The sequence below is a fragment of the Rhyacophila brunnea genome, unplaced genomic scaffold (assembly GCF_057557595.1).
Source record: "Rhyacophila brunnea isolate RB1 unplaced genomic scaffold, BYU_Rbru_1.0 scaffold_24, whole genome shotgun sequence".
Taxonomy (NCBI): Eukaryota; Metazoa; Arthropoda; class Insecta; order Trichoptera; family Rhyacophilidae; genus Rhyacophila; species Rhyacophila brunnea.
The window spans coordinates 28,574,708-28,598,267 of NW_028232904.1; the positions used below are offsets into that span (position 1 = coordinate 28,574,708).

The 23,560-nt window shown below is 35.8% G+C and overlaps 1 protein-coding gene across 6 annotated transcripts in view; it reads left to right on the forward strand.

Annotated features, from left to right (window-relative positions):
• The first annotated feature begins 760 nt into the window (after nt 1–760).
• Nucleotides 761–23,560, forward strand: part of LOC147069285 (uncharacterized) — a 115,658-nt gene continuing 92,858 nt past the window's right edge. For 5 of the 6 annotated variants that reach the window (XM_085950914.1, XM_085950913.1, XM_085950917.1 and 2 more), the window contains exon 1: nt 14,889–15,044. The gene's annotated coding sequence lies outside the window, so the exon portion shown is untranslated. Of the gene's footprint in view, nt 926–14,888; nt 15,045–23,560 lie in introns of those variants that run through there. The other variant, XM_085950915.1, reaches the window with a different exon arrangement.

A 23,560-nucleotide genomic window follows, 5' to 3' on the forward strand; every position in this document is an offset into this window, starting at 1 on the left:
GTTAGTTTTTAAAATACAATTAAACCCTGCGAAAGCCAAACCGTAATAGATAATAGTAAAAAAATACTCGCCTATCTATAAAATATCTAAAATTATGCAAGTAATTCATACATAACTGTGAATATTTTGTATCTATTATAGTTTGATTTAGGCAGGGCTTAATGAATTTAAAAATGTGAACCAAGAATATGTGTAACACCATCTGTAAAATAATTGTAGTCTTAGTTCAATAAAAACGAATACGTATGACAAACAAAGTTTAATGCGCACTATTTGTGGCGGATCTTAACGGCCTACCTCCACCCTTCGCTACTGGTATACAGTCATCTCTTTCCGATAAGAAAGCTCACGGCGAACTGTGTCATAGCAAATTGTTTTACGTACATTTGACCATTTTTTGTTACACATCGTGTAAACAACTTTAAAAAACATAATACGACTTATGAATTTACAACTTACTTTTAAATTTTAATTATTGAAAGTTGATTTTTGCCCACTTCTGATAGGTACTATTATAATAGCTCTCTTTGGAGTCGTCAATGGTGAAACATTATCCAAGATTCTAGACTAGAGTTTTTACCACAGTAATTCTGTTTCTTTTTTCCATTTATCACTACTTCTGCTATTGTCACTTGGCTTTGTCCTCGGCCTAATAAATCAATGCAGGACTGACGTTTTTTAGTGACGTAGAAAACGGAAGCAAACACAGGGGCGGGGTAGGGTGGGCTATTTTCACCGCCGCTCTCGAATCTAAGGCTTCAGTCGCCGCACAAAGCGCCAGCGATCGAGTCAGCTGGAAAGCACAGCTGTGGGGAAAATCGGAGTTTCCACGGCTCGCGTAAAAAACACCGCGATAATAATAATATAAAATCAAATCGGCGGATTAAAGGCGGCAAGTTTTGACAGCGCGCCCAATTTTTTGCATGTGTGTGTTTTCTCTTTTTATTCTGGCAACATTATTGTTTTGTGCGTTCTTTTTTTGAAATCGTTATTAAATTTTATGATGTAAATAAAGTCATAGATGTTATGTGATAAATTATAATATGAATGGATTTTGAAATCAGAAATTCATTTTTAAATTTCGAACGTCAGATAAAGTGTGCATAAGTAGGTACTGATACTACCACACTGTGCGTTGGTATAAAATTTAATCATAGGTTATAATATTGATGATGTTGGGTCCTGCAATGGTTATTACTTAGCGTAGTGACCCGTGGTAGGGGTCCGAACCGCCCCCAAGATTCTGAACATAATATTATATACGAGTCGCATAGTATCAAAAGTAGATCTGTGCGTTATTCGTCATTTCGAGAAAATGACGAAAAACTTTTGTTGGGTTTTTTAGTGTTATAATAGCATGAAATATGTTTCTACATTTAGAAATTAGAAATTCAATTCAAATTCAACAGTTCTACTTTTGTTTCAAAAATAATGAACAGCTCTAATTCTGATACCAAGCCCTATTTTCCATCACAATTTTATACCACACAGATATGATTTTGATTCGAATATTATATTGCTAGTCGTACATTATGGTCAGAAGAATAATTTGGCATACTTAGTTAAATTTCGATATATTTGCGACAGTTCTACTTTTGATACTATACGACTCAATTACATATTATTTTAAAACAACTTAAACTTAAACTTGATCACTTTGAATATGTCGCAAAAATATAAATACCATAGAGGAATCAATTCGCTGCATAGGTAAATATTTAATTTAATTTATAGCATAGAGAGATCTGGGGGGCGTTACTGGTCCCAGAGTTAATACGTTAAGTGAAAGTTGTAGTAAAATATACAGAGTTTAATATAGACATTATTACTGATTTGGTTAGGTACTTACCTACTTATATCATTGAGAAACCTGGTGTGCAATTGTATCTTTATAAACACCCGGTCTTTGAGAAAACCACACATTGTGACCTCACCGGAAACGGACCACAGTGTCTTACACACTCAAGTTGTGATTATATTGAGATGAACGCCGCTTCCTATCACGTGATGTCACATTAAGCTGCCGCTACGGGGAAAAAGTGTGTAATCTAATTTTTCTTGGTGTTAAAAACGTTATCAGACTGATGCTCCCATCCCGTAGCCTATTTTGAACCTTTAAACGAAGATTGTCAGTTAGCAAAATCTGCCGAAACCACCAGAACACTGATGAGGTCACTTCACGTTGTACCGCACTGCATCGACACCTACATGACTCAATGAACGTTTTTTTATAATTTTCTACATGCCTACACATTTTCGATTCATGTCAAAATCGCTTGTTTTTTATTTTTAGCTTCTAGTCTTTAGTTCTATGGCTTGTAGGTTGCGTTCTGTTCAAAATATTATCTATATCGCAAGTAATTTTCACGTACGCACACGTAGAAACTATTAAAATTAATTGAAATTAGTATGGATAATGAATACTAATTCAAAATACTAATATATTGGAGTTGGCACACTCCATCATTGAATTTACAGAGGTGGTGATCGTTTAAAATATTCTGCAAAATAACGAAACCATGGACTAAATTTGTCGCCGTGTCAGCATGACGTACGCGACTGTATCTCAATATGATAACAACTTAAGCCACGTGGGCTGCTATAAACTCGTTTAAATAAAATAGATTTACAATCTCAGTTTCAAGTTGCTTTGTTTTCAAACTAGCTTTATGAAATTCAAAAATTACGTTCGTAGCTATTTATGTAATTTTAATGTTTTGCTGAAGGCTTTGGTCTAAGTTATATTTGATAAGGGATGCTAAGCCAAAGAAAAAAAGGGGAGCTATCGTTTAATGTATCATTAAAATTCTGCATGGTCATTTCATCTATTAAGGCTATACCTCAGTTGAGCTATGATCTAAAAAGATCGTGGCTAGGCAATCCGCGGATTGCGGGTCGCGGTTTGCAAATGACGCATGCCGAACGAAATATAATTTGTCATATAAATCCAACATGCGTCCATTTAATGATCTGTTTATTGTTCTATCCATTTCAATTCGTGACACTCAGTATGGGGGTACACAAAGCGCTTAACATCAGCGGACAGCAGAGCCAGTCCAAAAAGAAAAAAAATATATTTTCTTAACTTTCTTCTTTAAGCAATACGGTGCATGGTTGCAGCATCAGTCCCGTGCGACTCCGTCTTGGGACGGAGTGAGCACTTAAAATCACTTCTTTCAGACACGTTTAAAGCGTCATAGAGAGCGGCCGTGCATATCCACGGCTATGCATATATGACGGGTGGCGGTGGGAACTTTGTTCTATTCATTCTTGGTAGTATTTATTGACTTGTGTGTCTCTGATAACTATCTTAGAAATCGGGAGCATCAGTTGTTTGTCCTCACAAGAAGCAGAACTAACCTGCCATTGGTGATGCCAATTGGGACGGCAATTACTCTGTTCAACCAAATCGCTTCAGATGTTCATATATTCCACCTACGTGAGAATGAGTATAGCTGGACGTTGTTTTATAAATTCTTAAAATAGGGTCTGCTTCATGGCCCCCACATCCTGAAGCGGGCCCCCAGACTAGGATGTTTGGCGGGACCCCCTACCTATCGCTAAAGGTAAAGGCAGTGTGACGCGCTACAGTAGCGTTTTCCATGGTGTACGCGGTAAAATTAAGGTGTTTTTGTATTGTTTCATGTGTACATCCATTTGAATTATGGAGTTGTCGAATATTGATACACAATTAAAAATTGTATCGTACAACCACATAATTTTAAATAGGTAATAATATTAAATATTGAAGGAAAATAGGGCCGCAGGTGACTTTTTTTTTTTTACTAGTGAAGCAGATTTGTGATGTGTCTTTATCTCACTTATCTGGTCAACTCGCCGTGTCGGGCCCCTCCTGCAATCAAATATTTTAATTATGAAAAATCATTGAATTAAAATTCGGTGTACGATGCCGATGATGCTGTCCTATTCGACAACTCAATCGAGGGCATTCAAGAGACAATCGACGGGTTGCATAACAACTCCTCTCGCGTTGGTTTGAAAATCAACGCGAAGAAAACCAACGTCTTGTGCAATAGCACCTGTCCTGATCCAGATTTCCCTCTGATTAGCGATGGACAGAGCATCGAGAGCGTCGACAGCTTCAAGTACCTGGGGGTACACATCACGGGAGATGGCATTTTGCAGAAAGAGCTCGCTATCCGAATGGGAATGGCTGGAGCAACATTCAACTCGATGCGAAATGTCTGGGACTCACGATTGTACTCGGTCAAAACCAAATGCCGCCTATTCGACGCTTGCATTCTGACGGTGCTGCTTTACGGTAGCGAATCATGGCACCTTACGAAGGCTCAGAGCAACCGTATACTGAGCTTCGAAAACAGATGTTTGCGACGAATACTGGGTGTGCGGTGGTATGACTTTAGGAGCAACGAGGAGATAAGAGAACGTACCAAGCAGCCTCTCATCACGCTGAAAGTGAAGAGGCGACGTTGGACCTGGCTCGGCCACGTGCTGCGGATGCCAGAAGAGAACTTTAACCTGGCTTGCCTGTTCTTCAAGCCGACCGGATTCCGGCGTCCTGGAAGGCCGCTAAATACAATCTACAGAGTGTATACGGCGGAGCTACGGGATGCTGGTTTGACCTGGAACGAAGCAAGAAGACTGGCGAGCGACAGGGATTCTTGGAGGCGCCGCGTGGTGTCCATATGCTCCAGTTAAGGGGCGGATATGGGCAAAGAAGAAAGAAGAAGAAGAAGAAGAAAGTACTTCCTTGTATCTAATTTATAATTTTTATAATTTTTGTACCTTTTACTTTACTTTATTTATTTCTTCTTTACACTGTTCAATATTATTTCTTTGTTTTGAAATGTCATGTTGTGAACGTTTTAAATTTATAATTTGTAATGTTCACCATATGTAAAAATAAATTAATTTGAATATTGCTTGTGACTTTCACGTTTGATTGTTATTGTATTTGGTTTTGGGTTAAGTATCACTGTGGGTTATAACCAGTCTTTCCACGACGTTTTGCATTCGTTGCAGAGGCCAGTCTCATGAGATCAGACGCGCAAACAAGGGAGGCGGGGGTTTCTGGTTCGGATCCCTCCCAGAAAAGGAAAAAATGCAAACGCTTTAAGTAAATCGAATACTTCTTCTTATTCTTCATCAGAACCTCATGACTGAGGATCGTGTCCTGGATGATTTGGGTGTTGTCCCCAATCAACACGCATGACTTGTGGCCACTGGAAGATCCTTATAAATTGGTGCAACTATCTAAGCCATCCGATGCGTGCTTTAATATTTCGAAGCGGCATGACTAAAGACAAGACAGCGCCGACGAGAAAAATGGACACTAATGATCCTAATAATTATGACCGTTAAATCACGCGCATTCGATAACCATTTGTAGATGCCGCAGCTCGCAATAACATTCATATTTTCCTCCCAATTGGCATCACCAATGGCAGGTTAGTTCTGCTCCTTGGGAAACAAACAACTGATGCTCCCAATCTCTAAGATAGTTATCAGGGACACACAAGTCAATACCACCAATAATGGCAACATTCTCATTTACACCTCGTATAAATCGAATCAAATACGTGGCCAAATATTGACATCTTCTATCATTTAAACTGCAGTATGTAAGCATACCTAAGAAAAAGTCACGGGTGTCGGATAGTATCCATTCTTCTTATTGTGCCAGCCCCTAACGGAGGTCGGCCACCATCAAGGCGATCTTATCTTTGTCGTCTGCTACCCGGAACAGTTCAGTGGAGCTGCACTCGTACCAATCACGGAGGTTCTTAAGCCACGAAATGCGGCGCCGCTCTCTGCTACGTTTACCGTTAATCTTTCCTTGAATGACAAGTTGGTGTATGCTGTACTTTTGTCCTCTCATAATGTGGCCGAGGTACTGTAGTTTCCTGGTTTTGATACTACCTAGAACTTCTCGGTCCTTCCCCATTCGATTTAGAAGTTCAACATTTGTCACCCGGTCAGTCCAAGAAATTTTGAGGATGCTTCTATACAGCCACATCTCGAAAGCTTCAAGTCTCCGTGACATCTCTTGGTTTAGCGTCCATACTTCCATACCATAGAAAAGAATTGAGAGAACATAACAACGTACCATACGCAGTCTCAGACCTAGGTTAAGGTCTCGATTGCTAAGGAGGCGTCTCATTTTGAGAAAGGCGCTCCTAGCGATCTCAATTCTAGCTTTTATTTCCTGAGACTGGTCCCATTTCTCATTGACCCATGTACCTAAATGTTTATAATGGGTCACACGTTCGATTGCGAAATAGTATCCATATAACTTGAAATAAAAGAGTCTCAAAAAAATTCTTTTGAACTCGCTCCACCATAAGAACATATTTCAACTGATGCTGGACCCAAACAATCGACCTACTCTCAAGCCGGCTTCTAACTTAGTAATTATAAAGGATTTTAATATATATTATATACTTTTTGTGATTTATTTTAAATGAATAACATCTTTTTTATATTATAAACATAATAGTATACCTACATCTCGGGAAAGTTAATCTGTTTGAAAAGTCTGTGCCATCGTTTTGTTTTATTTGTCGCTGTGACAGTCAAAGAACTACCGACGGTTGCTGGAAGCGCATTTCTAATATTAAATAGCTGCTTGGTTTATAGGTTTATACAGGGTATGTGCAAAATCTCTGCCATTAATAAAAATATTGTCAAATAAATGTCAATATCCAAACAACCAAACACAAGGCTGACTAGGGCCAGGGCCTAGGCTACTAAGGATAGCCCCCATATCCTCAAGCGGGCACTAGGCTTGGAGCTTTGGCTCCCCCCTCCCACCCACCTATCGCTAATGTTAAAGGCACTGTGATGCTCTACAGCAGGGTTTCCCAAACTTTTTCTGCAATGGAACACTTCACAAACTCGGAAATTTTAACGGAACTCTTAGTTTATTTTGTAGGTTATTTATTAGTGCAGCTAACCGTTTTGCCAATTTTAGCAACTTACTGTCGCTTAACTGACAAGACCTGTTAGCCGGTCAGTTAAAAACAATATACCCCAAATTTTTCATGCTCACGGTGTGAGAAAAGATGGTCCTCCGTCTGTACCTAGATCATGGCCCCCACATCCCGAAGCGGGCCCCCTACTTATCGCTAAGGGTAAAGGCAATGTGACGATCTACAGTTGCATATTCCAAATGGTGTTCGAGGTAAAATTAAGGGTATTTTTAACGATTTTTTGTATTTTTAATATACCCACTTTTATGTTGATATGCACAATTACGAACATGTCAAATATCGACAATAATCAAAAATTGTAAGTATGGCAAAACCACATATTAGTAAATGTTGGTACGTTTGAAGTAAAACAGCGCCTGTTTTAGTAATAGTAAACGTTTTACTATTATTGCATGTTTATGATGTGTGTTTATGTTACTTGGCTGGTCGATCTCTCACGCCGGGCCCCCCGTAAGCCCAGGCCCCCAGGCTAGAGACCTGTCAGCCTACCCCCTTGTGGGAGCCATGACCTATCTAGATACTTGACGTAATAAACATCAGTGGAGATTGGTCATCACTCGCCTTTCAATATGAAGTAGATTCTTTAACCCATAGCGTACGGGCCGCACAAAATTGTGTTTTTGCTAATTACTTTTCAAATGCAAATTAACACGTTAATTACAAAATTAATTAAAAGGGCCCGTAAGCATTTATTATTATTAAGCATTATTTTAGTTTTACTTATTTTACTTCTACCTAGTAGAAGATCTTTAAATGTATCGCAGTGTATAAAACCTTTCCAAATGGTCGCGGAACACCTATTCAGGTTCGGCGGAACACTGGTGTACCGCGGAACATAGTTTGGGAAACCCTGCTCTACAGTAGCGTTTTCCAAATGGTGTACGAGGTAAAATTAATGTGTGTATTTAGTGTTTTTTTGTATAATTTAATACATCCATTTGAATTATGGAGTTGTCGAGTATCGATACACAATTAAAAATTGTATCGTACAAGCACATAATTTTAAATAATAACATTATTAAATAAAAATAGGGCCGCAGCCGACATTTTTTACTATTAGAGCAAATTTGTGATGTGTGTTTATCTTACTTATCTGGATGACTCGCCACGCCGGGCCCGTCCTGAGTCCGGGCCCCCAGGCTAGAGCTCTGTCAGCCCCCCCTTGTGGGGACCATGCTGTTAAGATCCGTCATAAATAGTGCACATTAAACTTTGGTAGTCCTACGTATTTGTTTTAATTGAAGTAACACTAAAATTTACAGAATATTATGGTATTGGTTAGTTTTTAAAAATCAATTAAACCCTGCCTAAACCAACCCATGATAGTTTTAGTATATTTTGGTCGATACGACAAAGTTGTGCACACTTTTTCATTGATACTTATTTGTTTTCGTTGTATTAAGAACACATATTACACATATTGTTGGTTCATTTTTTTTAATTCATTAAGCCCTGCCTAAACCAAACTATAATACATAAAGAATATATTATTCTATCTATAAAATATACAATACAAAGTTGAGGCGCCGAGTGCCAAAGGAGCTCAAGCGCCAACTTTACGATTTTTGACATTTGGATGTAGGTTTTTTCTATAAATCGATATGTATCATGCCACAAAGTCTTATCGCTCAAATAATTATAGATATTTTACAATAGAGATTTATTTTCTGTGGCATAATTGTTTTGGTCGTTATGTCGGCACGCCACAGAAGCTTATCCGCCATTATACTATGGAGAGCGCGAGACCAAAACAGCTGTCAGATTTGTCTTATTGAATATGCGTTCTCAACAGTGAAAAAAACTAAAAATGAGCTCAAGAAGGATTAGAAAAATAGTTTCAATGTGTGTTAAACCTGTAAATGAGGAAAATCGCGGTAAGTTTAACATGTTTTATCCGTTTTTCATTCACATACGCTGTTGTTTAAAATATTTTAGATTACTTTTGAAATATGGTTATTAACGTCATTTTAGTAATTATGTCCACTAAACTTTTACTTCCATGAAAGAAAATAACTCTTATTTCTAATTTCATCTTGTTTTACATCCAATTACGATTGATATACACTAAAAAAAGTATTTAAAAAATCACCCGAATCCTTGAGAAAAAATGATGGTGTTAAATTTGAATAATGATTTTGTTATTTTGGCCAGTTTGGAGTAACGATTTGATTTAGTATTATTAATAATATTGGGTATATAGACGGTTATTACAAAAAAAAACAATCCAAAGGCTTTGAAATCATTGCTGTAATGGCAAAAACGTATTTAATATTATAAGGCAAATTTTATGCCAAACAAACTCATGTAACAATCATAACAAATTTGACCATTTTTTCAGTGTTTATTTGGCATAATAAAATTTGTTTATATCAAAATGTTTTTTTATTGCTATCCAAACCCTTACATTAAAACATTTTTTTTAAATGATTTATTTTTTTAAATTAACGCCATTATTTGAGTTTGAAAATGTTAATGCCACAGAAGCTTATGCAACAACAAAAAAGTATCAAGTGCCACCTTTTTTCATTTTTCTATATGCCAAAGAGGCTCAAACACCATTTTTTTTGGAATCCAGTAGATATTTTTCATTAAATATTATTGCAAATAATACTTTGATTTTTTTAAATTTGCTTTGCTTAGAAAATAATTGTCCATTTCAACATACAAGTTTAAAATTTAAAAAATAAATTCACTGAAAACTTGTCGGCCATTTTGTAGCACTTTTGTTAAATGGTGCTTGAGCTCCTTTGGCGCTCGGCGCCTCAGTTATGTATGATTTAACTGCATAATTTTAGATATTTTATAAATAGACGAGTATTTTTGACAATTATCTATTATGGCTTGGTTTTCGCAGGGTTTAATTGAATTTTTAAAACTAACCAACACCATCTGTAAATTGTAGTCTTATTTCAATGAAAACAAATACGTAGGACTGACAAAGTTTAGTGTGCACTATTTATGGCGGATCTTATCAACTTACCTCCACCCCTCGCCACTGACGTATAGACAAGCTGGGGCACTGAATAGCGAGTAGTGTATGTGTTGGAAAGGGAATAGCTGCTCAAGTTGATTCAACCGGCTGTTTGGTCCATCGGGATGTCCGACCTGGTCGCCACAAAGGCCAATTTTATTACGTTTAAAAAAATTGCAAGGGCGAGTATTTATTGATTTAATTTAGAAGAGCCCCAATTACTACGTCGGTATAGTCGTTTCCACTGCAATTAAAGGAAAGTGTGTAATCTTATGGGCGTGGTTGTAAGGAGGTACAATTCTTATGTGTGGAGAAATATGGGATAAACGTAAATACATGTTAAGGAATACGTTATTTTCAATATTTACGTATGTATCGCAATATGCATTATGGCCCGTTTCAGACAGGCCACCGGTGTCGCGCTCGATATAATATAGGAGGCCATTGTATTATGTTTATGAATGCCCCAGAGCTAAAGAGTCAACGCATAATTTCGCGTTATAAATTAGAGCATAGAACTGGCTGCGGTAATATTCAAGTGTATCGGCGGCTTGAGAATGTAGCGGCCGACGGAAAAGTGTACCGGACACGCGTTGACTCATTAGCTCTAGGGCGTTCATAAACATAAAACAAAGGCCCCTTTATTCGATTACAAAGGCCTCCCATATTAATACGAGCGCGACACCGGTGTCCCGTCTGAAACGGGCCTAAGTCACGTAAACGCAACGGGTATTCGATATTTAAAGACGTTCAGAGGGCTCTGGAGATATTTCTAGCGTTTAACGGGCTTCATTTAGCGTTAAACCAAAACTGCCAACAAAGAATTGGTCTCTAATATAATAGTATAAGTATAGTAAACTACTTAGACATACATTTTAATTGTTTTTAATTTAATTGTTACATAAATCAGATACCGATTTTGGGCCGCATGCAGTCCACGGGCCGCGGGTTCTGCATCAGTGGTATATAACGACTGGCTTTCGCATTTCTCTCTTTTGATATTTTACACAACATTTTTGAAAAACACTAAAAAATATTAGTATAATTGAATAAATCTGTGACTGGTTTTAACCGCTTGTTTTTCAATTTGTGTTTGGACCAGAGTATGTATCTAATTGGTTGAGCAAGTGGTTAACATCCATTTCTCGTAAAAAAAAAGACATCTGTTAATACAACTTCCACTCTGTGGCATGGCCCCCACAAGGGGCGGCTGACAGGGCTCTAGCCTGGGGGCCCGGCTTTAAAAGGGACCCGGCCAGTTAAGTGAGATAAACACAAACGCATGTTACTTAGCTATCACAAAAGAGGGATCAGTGCTTCATAATACGATGCTGAGTGCCAACAATTTAAGTGATTATTTAAAAATACCATAAATCATTAAAAATACACGGATATACCCTTTATTTTTCACGGAACCTGGAGTTCTGCGGAATACCATTTGGGGAACACTTCTGTAGAACATCACACCTTCTCTTAATTTTAGCTATAGGTTGGGACCCGCCAAACAACGTGGCCCGGGGGCCCGCTTCAGGATGTGGGGTCCATGCTCTGTGGTAGCTCGGATATGATAATAAAAAATGATTGGATCGAATTTTCTTACGAATTAGCTGCTGCCTCATTAATTGCTACATAGATAATCGCCCCTAAGTGAAGCCCTGTTGAAAACGATGCCGTGTTGACAGATTTCATTTAAATAGTTCCCAAAAACCCTGTGTATGTTTTTCGTATATTATATTGTGCTATATATATTATACGAGATCACAGTGTAAGCGAGTGAGTTGTGCGCGGTACGAGAATAGATTGCGAGGGCAACACGGTGTCGTGGATGGCTCGTCTGTCTAATTTTATCTGACCACCGACTAAATTTTACAATTCGTCCGGACGTTGGCACAACCCTAACGAAATATTGCGCAGATTTCTCTGCAATATTCTTAAGCTCTCCGCACACGTTAAGTGAAGCTTTTACTGAGCCTTTTTACCAGAAGCACCTAGTGGAAAAATACGAAGATTGCAATTTGAGACATTTTTTTGATAATTTACATTTTTGACTGTATTATTTTATAAATATGACTCTGAAAACATTAAAAAGAAGAAAGAAGATAAACCTACAATTTAAGAAAAATGTTATAAAATGAGAATTTTATTTACGTGCCCATCTTATTATAACATATATTTTATGGTCATATTTATTATTAAAATTTAGTTTATTAAGTTATATTTGACTAATTTAAAGTTTTAATAATTTTTATAATAATTTTTATGTTTTCAGATATATATTTATTAATTAATACAATTGAAATTGTATATTATCAAAAAAATGTCTCAAATAGCAAGCTTCATATTTCTCCGCTAGGTGCCTCTGGTATAAAGGCTGAGTAAAGACATCACCTTAAAGGCGCATACTTACGAGTACATCCAACCATTGACGACTAAAGTCTGTATTCTATAAACTGGCGTACACGTCATATAGACAGCATTGTGCTATCGCGTTCGACTGTTGCAAGTTTTCAATGGGAGGGAACGAGATGGATGCTGAAGCGGGGAAGAAACCGGCACGCCAGCTTATAGAAGACAGACTCTACACAAGCTCGCTCGAGCTCTTAGTCGGTTGTGGCATTGACCAGATATTCGTCGAATGTGTACGGAAAGGGGAGAGCTGCTCAAGTCGATCCAACTAGCTGTCGGGCCCATCGGACCGTCCGACCTGGTCACCACAAAGGCCAATTATATTGCATTTAGAAAATTTGCGGCGTCATACTGCCAACGTGAAGATCTCTTCACTTAGAATGTTCGGCAGTTTTGTATTAGCTTTAATTTGTTAGTTACTACCATAGACTATAGATACATCTAGACGCCACCCGTTCCATTGCTAAATGAAGCTACGTGCCGTGCGTTTGGTTTGTGGGCGAGCGAACGCATTCGCCTACAAATGTTCGAGACCATAGACCATTTCGCTAGTGCTCGCCCAAAGTGCTCGCACTAGACGCTCAGAATTAAAATATAATTTTCTATTTTTTTACGTTATATGGTATTTTTAAGCGGTCAAAATGCAACCATTAGGTAAAGATATCCATAATTTAAGTTATTTTAAAGAAACACTAGGTCACTGATATTAAAATAAATAATAATATACAAATAAATTGTCACGAACATGTATCAACTTACCTATGAAACGTAATACCATCTTCTTGCTTATCAGTACGGCTACCATATTTTAATACAATACGCAGAACCACCTTTCCTACTTAATTAACTAAAAATATATACCACTGACTTTATGTTTAACACAAAAAATAGCAAATTTAGCAACACGAACTCGCAGATTATCGATGCTACGTGAAGCGATTCACCACGATTTGCCAGCGATACTTTTGAAAACTGACTCAAAAATATGTAGACCTTTTATCTTACTCTAGCGCGTGTCGCAGAGATTATAAGGGTGCCGAATACTTTCTCACTCGCACTCATGCATCGTTTTTGTTCAGGCCTTGGTTACTACAATTTTTAATATTGCCTCTACGTGCTCATCTCTCCCATGGGTACCTTAACTTAAACTCAGTCAAAGCATATTTGAGTGCATGGCTACCTTAGTCTTGGGTAACTGCTCCTGAGACATTCCCAGTCATAAAAATAAAAATAATGCTTCACACCAAACGTAGGGTTCTGTGATACGCCCGATTAATACCGGGTGTGGTTTGGTGGGGCCATTAACTTCAATGACTAGACATTAATTGAAATTGAACAGATGGATAGAAGGGTGCGCGCTTCGTTCCAACCGTTGTATATCACATTGATTGGGGAGGAACGAATCAAATCGGTCTATTTCTTGATTATATGTGCTTTACGTGGAAAAAGTCGCAAGCTATCGTTAGTAATGAATAAAGTCTGGCGATAATTATTATAAAACTAAACGTCCACATGGCAGCATTGACAGATATGTATGTATACATCTGTATAACGTGGAACCGTTTCCTCGTGTCAAGCCTATCAGGCACCATTAGCGAGGTGTGCAAGACTAGTCAATATGCTCTCCAAAGATGTAGACATTTTCGGTGACGTGCTATGTAGGTATTTTGTATTCGAAATTTTATTTTTCTGTATAAAATTGTACTTAGGTACATATGTATTTATTTTTATTTATTATTATTATTTTATATAAATTCTCTTCTTCTTTCTTGTGAGGGTAATGTTTGTTATAATGTAGATCGCATGTTGTGTACGTCTTGATTTTAGATTTGTTATGTCCACAATGTTTTTCTAAACACAGTCACTGCTGACCAGTTAATTACCACAACTCGGTCAGTGCTCAAGACACTCCTGGCGTGTAGCAATAAGCACGATAATTAAATGTGGTAATTAACGAGTCAGCAGTGAATGTATATGTATTTAATGGCCACACGCCAGGCGTGTTTTGAGCACTGACTGTGTTAAATAAATAAATAACGTGGATGTCACAGAATTGGTGAGTTTAATATGGCATGGAAGTCTTTTTTTTCTTCAAGGGGACATTATCAACATGTTGATATAGTTGATAATGTCCCTTTGAAGAGAACGAAACCGGTACAGAATTTAATTAAAAAGTGGAATAAGTATTATAAAATTGTGTTTCATTTAATTACTGCTGCATCCAACGCAACTGGTGCGTTGCCCATCAGGTGGCCATTAGATATAATTAGCATGTTATTGAAATGTGGTAATTAAGTATTAATTAAAAGGTCTGCAGCGAATGGGTTAAGTCAATAAAAGAAAAAAAACCATGGAACTCTTGCGCGATTTCGCTTCCACGCAATATAATATGGCACGGTTCGGACCACGCGACAGCCGTCTGCTTTCGGCGCTATAGGCGTCGCTTTCCCGCGCAGAATCGCCGATGGGGTAAACAGAGAGGGAGAGAGGGCAGCGAACAGAGCATGCAAAAACAAAAATAAACTCGACAATTTTTTGACATTCGAACTCAGTGAAATGAAGACGGTCCGCGATTTTCGACATCGGTGTTGACACATGTGAATTTAAATAATACCCCAATGACCCGATAATTCGACCAATACTATAATTAAATTAATTGCAGTGATTTTTACCTACCTATCTATTATTACCTTCAGGTTAGTGAGTGTCTGTGTTTTCGAGATTTAAATTTAGAATCCGGAAGTGTGTTATGACGAAATATAAATACGGAAATGGAATCTAATTTAAAACGAAAAATTTTATTTATAATATGAATATATAACGATTGTTATCGGTTTATCGAACATTTTACAAGTTTCAATAAGTCAAAACATACAATAAAATATTAAATAATTTAAATAAAATAAAATATGTTTATAGTGTATTTGATAGTCATACAAAATTTTGTTTTAAGATTATAACCCGTTTCTCTGCCTCCATGTGGGCGCTGGGGGGATCTGGGGGGGGGGGGGGGGGGCGTTACTAACCCCATGTGCAATAGAGGGCGTTGAGGAACAAGTAGACAATAAGATTAATAGTATAACACCATTTTCAATAGATACTATTTTCAATTTTATAGATTTAATTACTGATCTAACGTGTAATGTTTACGTGCATTTTCATCGTTGTTATAATTTGGTAAATCATTCTACAGTGGCACCATGGGTACGGCAAAAGAGATTTATAGTTGTAGTGGTATTTTCTGCTAGCATTGAAACAGGCATTGCATAAAACAATGCCAATACACATGCGAAACGCCTATGGTGCCACCACAGAACAGATTAATAAATATAATTCAGGTAGTCTATACCCTAATACATTTTGAAGCAGGGTTTTGAATGTGTGAGTGTCTTACGAAAATTAAACAATAGTGTCTGTTCCGACCTTCAAATACACCAATATTGAACGAGTATCAGTGCATAAACTGAGGGCAGTTGTCAGAACTAAGGACAAGCTTAGAATGATGAATTCTTGACACGTGTTTAACTTTATCCCATATTTTGCCGAGATCGGTTACCTCTTACTCTACAGTACACACATTATTTATTTTAATTCCCATTAATTCTGTGTTCCCTGGGTGCCACTGTGGAATTATTTACCTGTACTTCTTTTTAATAAATAGCTTTATAATTTCAGTTCCAAAATTGGTTTATATTCAAACTAGCTTTTTTAAATTAAAAATTTACAAGAATTACAATTTTTTTATTAAAATGTTGGGAACTCTATGATTTAGACATATTTTTTCAAGAGTTTAATCCTTCCTAAGCTGAAAAAAGCACAGGTACTACACAGTGGCGAAGGGTGGAGGTAGGCTGTTAAGATATGACATAAATAGTGCATGCTTAACTTTGTCAGTCAAACGTCTTTGTTTACATTGAACTATTACTACAATGTGTAGATAGTGTTTGTTAGTTTTGAAAATTCATTTAAATCCTGCCTTATCCAAGATATATTTGGTAATAGTCAAAATATATTCGTTTATCTATAAAATATCTAAAATTATGCCAATTATGTAAGGTATTTACATAATATTGGGTATTTTATAGATAGCAGAATATTTTTTATCTATTATGGTTTGCTTTATCCAGGGCTTAATGAATTACAAAAAAACTAATCAACACCATCTGTAATATGTATTCTTAATTCAACTAAAACAAATAAGTATGACTGAAAGAGTGTGTACTTTTTTGTTGGATCGCCCATAGTACAACTAAACTTTTAATTGGTTTGGTTTAGGTAGGGCTTAATTGAATTTTAAAAACTAGTCAGCACCATCTGCAAATTGTATTCTTAGTTCAATGAAAACAAATAATTATGAGTGATAAAGTTTAGTGTGCACTATTTATATCGAATCTTAACAGCCCACCTCCACCCTTCGCTACTCTACTATATCTGTTAAAGAAATTATTCGAATAATGCAGTGGTCCCCAACCTTTTTATTGCCGCGGACCGGTCAACGTTTGATAATTTGACCGCGGCCCGCTGAGGGGGGGACATTGATAATTTTAATTTAATTGTATTTAAACATGTCTTCAAAATAAAATACAGTTAGGTACACCAAAAAATTTATATTTAACATTTTAACTCATTAGAACGCTAAATCAATGCGAACTCTGAGCTTGTTTCTTTGCAACGAGACGGTTCCATCTGGGGGTAATAGGAGACAATATAAACCTAAGTGTGTTGCTTATGTCCAGTTTAGTCCATTGTTTTGTTTTGGTTGCTGTCATTGCAAAAAACCCCGCTTCACACAGATAGGATGTCGGAAATGGCAATAGGGATTTAAGTGCTGTGGTGGCAATCTTAGGGTATTCCGCCATGACTTTAATCCAGAACACCGGCAAGTTGTTGTCTCGAACGCAGTTTTAAGGCCGGCATTGGTGCGGCTTTAGGTGACGTCTCTCAGCTTCCGGTTAACCTCTCGTCCATGGAAAGTCGCACAAACCCGAGAGAAATACACCACAAGAAAATAAAATAGAAATAATTTATTGTTCCTTGGGCGGCCCGGTACCATTTGATCCACGGACCGGGGGTTGGGGACCACTGGAATAGTGTACTGCTTGATTTTGTAACACTGGTTTCCGGTCAAAATTGACAGTCTTACAAATATTAAACCAAGCTTTGAGGTCAGTCAATAGTCAATAATAATGTACGTGGGTATAAGTGCAGAATTTGTAATGTTTACATAAAATGTACGAATGTAGACCAAAAATGCGGAAGATAACTTCTCTTGTATAGATATGTAGCCTAAACGCATGAGAAGGTTAGGGGAAAAAAGCTACACTAATGTTAGTGTATTAAGAAGACGTGTAGGTACTTTTTTGCATACAAAAGTCCCGCTTTATTCTAACTGAAATTGCCTTCAGTGATTTTCATCAAAAAATCACATACGATGTGATATGTGGAAGAACATTCAAACCTTTGACCGATAGTCTTATTTATTTATTTATTTACTAACGGCACATGTTGAGTTGGGTATTTCCCGAGAAAATCTCAATCTCGAGATTCGGGATTTCCAGAAAAGAGTTCTCGAGAAGTCTCGAGATATCGGGAAATTTAAAAAAAAAACCTGTAAAAATCCTAAAATCAGTGTAAAAACAGTAAAATTCCAAAAAGATATGACTTTTTTTTATTTATGTAACAAAACAGAAGTAGGAAAACAAAAATAATTCGAAACATTAAATATAACATATACAAATATAAACTTAAAATAGAATTTCAAAACACAGACCGTCAATCGCTGCGTCTGACAATCGCGTACGCTGTTGAGACACAAATTTCCCTGATGTTGCAAAAATTGCGCTCATTTTGAGTCGATGTTGGCTTAATTGTGTTAAATGCCCCAATCAGTCTTTGAACGTTTTATGTTTTCTGTTCCCTTTTTTCATATAGAAAATCGTTTTTTCAATTAATATTTGATAATAAAGAAATCCCGAATCCCGATTTCCCGAGATGTTAAAAATTTCAATTCTCGAGATTCGGGAAGGAAAATTTCGAAAATTTCTCGAGAATTCCCGTCGGGAAATTCCCGAAACCCATCTCTAGGCACATGCACATATAAATTAATAAGTACAACCTTTTTATAAAGTCTTTAGTTTCTTTTTTTTCTTCTTTCGACCATGTCCAATCCTAATAAGATCATAATATGGGCCTCCACAGAGTAGAGGTTTGTATTAACAGATTTTTGTTTTTACGAGAAAAAGATGTCAGCCACTTGCTCAACCTATTAGGTCGATACTCTGACTCATACACACATTGAAAAACAATATATTGTGTACTTGCCAGACTCAGGATTCGAACCTGGGACCCACGACGTTATAGGCCGATGCATAAGCCACGCGGCCATCGTGGGTGGAGTAAATCAAATCTCGCTGCCTGCATTCTCAGGAGAGCAATTTGAAAGTTCACATTGAAATAATTACACACCCAATATATTATATATATTAAAAGCTGTGTTCTGCATATAAAAGAATTACTTATTTTCGACATTATCGGCAAATCCGTTCACATTTTTATATTCTGAGAGTAAAGTTCTGGAAATATAACAAAATGGAATTAAAAAGTCGTTTTGCTTAAAATGTGATATAGAACAACCTGGAAATCGGGCAGCGAACTATTGAATTAGTTGTAGTTTTTTCGTGGTTAGCAAAGCCTAAATAAAAACTAAAATACGTCCAATTAGTGAGAAAGCATTCGACACGCGTATAATCTCCGCAAAATGCGTCACACTAAGATAGAAGAAATATTATGAATAATCAAAAGTACGTGTACATGTTGCTGAAATATGTGTATTTTTTAAGTATAAGGTCGCGCTATATCCTCTATCCATCGCCAAATCTCGCGCCACCCGCCATGCAAGACCTGCAGCGCGTTGATCGCTTTTGTAGTAACGCTGTGGGGCCGGCGACGGAACCCTTGATGTTGTTCCACAAGGGTACGGAGTGTCACACTCTCTGGTGGCATCCGGAACAGATGTCCCAGTCACGTGAAGCGTCCCTTATAAAAAGATACTGATCAATATTTTTAGTTAATTTAGTGTGTATTGTTTAAATTTGGTAGTCGAACTGAGAAGCAAGATATTGGTATAACGTTTCATAATATGTAAATTAATAATAATAAAATTGAGGTTCTACTATGAATGGGTCATACGCAAAGAAAGCGGCTTCATATAGCCGAACAATGCCCTGTGTCTGTAGTATGATTGCTCTGAGGTGAGCCTTGTAAAAGTGTAATAGCAGTTTCTTTTTTCGTTTAACAGGGCGAAAGTTTAAAATCTTCTATTGAAAAATATCACTTAAGGCTGGTTCGGACTGGTGGACTAATTTATTCGAGTTGCGATTTAGTAACTGGAAAGTGTCCGAATACAGTACATTAGTACCTAAGTGACGTATCAAAATGAACAGAGCACAACGTAACAAAGCAAAAGTGAGCTATTTTTTTTACTCAACAATTCACAAGATCTAAGAACACAAAATCCTTTTTATTGAATTTATTATAATAAAAAAAAGTTAATAACTTCACATATTAGAAAAATTGGAGGAAGAAATTCTACAACAAATAATGAACTTGACTAAACATAATGTGTTCAGACTTGTCTCGTCGCTTGTTTAGTATTTAGTGAGAGGTGGTGGGGGTCGCTACTCGACCGAAAAATGGAATAAAATGGATCAAATCGACGAAATGATTTTACTAAATTTGCTAAAATATTTGCCACTCCGAACCAGCCTTTAGTCTAATACAGGGGTCCACAGAGTGTGTCCCGCGGGCCAATTATGTCCCGCGTGACTTTTTAATGTGTCCCACGAGATTTATGTTAAACCTGTATTATTTATATTCCCGTAAATATGCAATTTGAATTATTAATAGATTTGCAAGAGAACGTGGAAGTAAAAGCACTTATCGTGATAAGAATTTAATTGAATTCTACAAAGGACTTTCACTCGAGGTATATGGTATATCCAAATATACTTAAACATGCTCATCAAAATGGCTTCTTCATACCTTCTTAATTCCGGTACCTATATTTGTGAAAAAATTATTTTCTACAATGAGCATTAATAAATCAAACTTAAGGGGGACATGCTCAGCGTACGTTAAAATGGAGCTTTTATGCTAGTTTCAAAGCATGATCCTGGACATTCCTTAAACGTTGTAGATAATATATTTACATAATATTGAAGCCTTAATATCCTTTATATTTATTTTATACATTTGATGACTGCATAAAGTATTTTTATTACATAAAATAGTATTCTTCTAAACCTCTCGCTCTAATGTTTTAGAATATAGTCATATTTCAGTACGTCCATGTGAAGTGGTGTTAAGATTTTTTATATTAATTAATTTTTAAAAGCATTTGTAAAACCATTAGTAAAATTTATGTCGATATAATTACAGTGAAATATTTACAATAAAAAATTATATTGATAATCTCTGTGATCCCAAATTTGACAAGAATTAGGCATTTTATTATTCAAAAAATGGGAAAGATTTACACATTTAAAGATATCTTTAAAGATACTGATTATAAGCAATGTCTTTGACCATTCAAATGTGATAAACATTCTACGAATAATGTTTGCTTTATAATAATTATTGACCTAAGAATAAGGTAGTATTTTTTTTAAATACACCATTTCTATTAGCATTTCCCAGTGACTAAGCTACAACATACGGCCGTAGCTATAAATTGACAAACGATAAATGAAGTAGGGAGTAAGATCATGGTAACGCGCGTGTTTTAACATGTACCGTTTAAAAAAACGGTTAGGAAGATCTAAGGAAGGTTAAGATCAAAATTATCAGACAATCATATCGTATCTAGGGATTGCAATACCGAATAAAAATTTCAATACCGGTGTTTCGGTATTTCTTATTGAATACCGGTATTAATACCGGTACTTCTTAAACATTACAAAAAACAGAAGTAGGTGTTTATCAATACAAATTGCTATTAAAATCTTTTTAAAATATTATTATATAGCAAAAATCAACATACCTACATTTATTATGTTGACATTTAAAAATATGTATTGATCGTAATTGTAGAACTAGTGATTTTTTACAAATAATTTGAAATGTATACTTATTGATAATTTTAACTAAAGCCCTCAAAAGTTCATTAAGTGCAAAATATAAGTCCGGCTGCAGGAAAAGCTTCTTAAGGGGGGACATGCTCGTCGTAGTTCAAACACGCGCGTCAATATCATTTTACTCCCTACTTCAATTATAGTCTGTCAATTTATGGCTACGGCCGTATGTTGTAGCTTAACCACTGGGGAATGACAAAAGAAATGGCGTATTTCAAAAAAACACTACCTTATTCTTAGGTCAATAATTATTATAAAGCAATCATTATTCATAAGATGTTTATCACACTTGAATGTTCAAAGACATAGCTTACATTACGTATCTTTAGAATCATCTTCAAATGTGTTAATCTTGCTGATTTTTTGAATAATAATATAATTTTTTTTCGTGAATATTTTACAAAAATTATCTCGTAATAAATTATACTAATGGTTTTATAAATGCGTTTAAAAATTAATAAATGTAAAAAATCTTAACACCACTGCACAGTTATGTACCGAAATATGACTATATTCTAAAACATTAGAGCGAGAGGTTTAAAAGATTACTATTTTATGCAACAAAAATACTTTATGCAGTCATAAAATGTTTAAAATAACTATTAAGGATAATAAGGCTTCAAAATTATATAAATAGATTATCTACAACGTTTAAGGAGTGTCCAGGATCATGGTTTTAAAATACAATAAAAACTCAATTTTGACCTACGACGAGCATGTGGGCCGTTAAATGAAACGCTTGTACAGTCATCAATAATTATAGAATAATTGATCATTTTTGTCACAGATGTTTTCTATTTCAAAATAATATTAGTAGATACTTGATGAAAATTGTTTTATTATTTTTTCACCTTTGTTGGATTCACTCAATATATTTTCATTTTAGCAGCACATAACTTATAATTCATTTTCAAAAAGTAAACGAGTGTGCTTTGTTAATACCGAAAATTCCGGTATTTTGAATGTTTAAAACCGGTATTTCGGTATTGATAAATACCGGAATACCGGTTTTGAAATTCCGGTATTGCAATCCCTAATCGTATCTGTTTTGCGTATTCACACCACAAAATTTGAGCCTAGATTGCATGATTTTGTTTCAAACAAACAATTTTATTGCATAAATCACACGGTGAAAAAATTTAAATATTATTTTTTAGTGTAGGTATTATTAAGAGTAGGGATTCCAATCCCGGGATCCCGAGCTATTTTCGATACCTATAAATCCCGGGTTTGATAAACATAATCCCGAAACCTTCGGGATTGATTTTTTTATCAATTTTTATGGAAAATAAAATAAAAACGAAAATATAACAGAAAAAATACTTTTAATAACAAATAACTACATTAGAAATAAACTGAGTTTGATTGAAGTTTGATTTATACCCATATTGTACAAGTTGCCGATTCATTTTATTTTTTCACATAAATTAATAAAAATGAGAAATATTGGAAAATAACAAAGTAATTCCACCATGATCTCATACGTTTTACGGCAGTTTCATATTTGGCTGACTAATTAAATTTATGAAGCGAAAAGGCCATAAGTACACCATGATTTGCTTTACTATTTTAAATCTCGCTAACCCATTCATTACGTCTTTACTATCAGAAACAGCAGTCTCATATTAAATTTACATTATTATTTATATTACAATATTATTTACTCCATTAAACTTATGTATTTCCAAGATTGAACGTATACAATATTAACAATAAATGTTTTAAATAGTATAAGTTATACTAGATTTATTTTTGACCGATTTTATCAATGTTATTTGTAAGTATAAAAAATTTATATTAACAATGGAAAAAAATGCCGATCCCGGGATTGTCAAATTGTAATCCCGAAATCCCGGGATCAGAATTTTGGCTCGGGATTGGATTCCCTAATTAAGAGTAATAACAATGTAAATATATTTAGTTAAAAATATAAGTTAATACAATGAAATATTATTTTGCTTTATGTTTTTTGTCTTTTTTGTTATTTCAAAATTGTCCTATTGGTGTCATCACTGTGGTATTCGATGTGTGGGTTATGGTGTTGAGGATGATGATGAAGAAGTCGAAGATGTATGCAGGAGCGG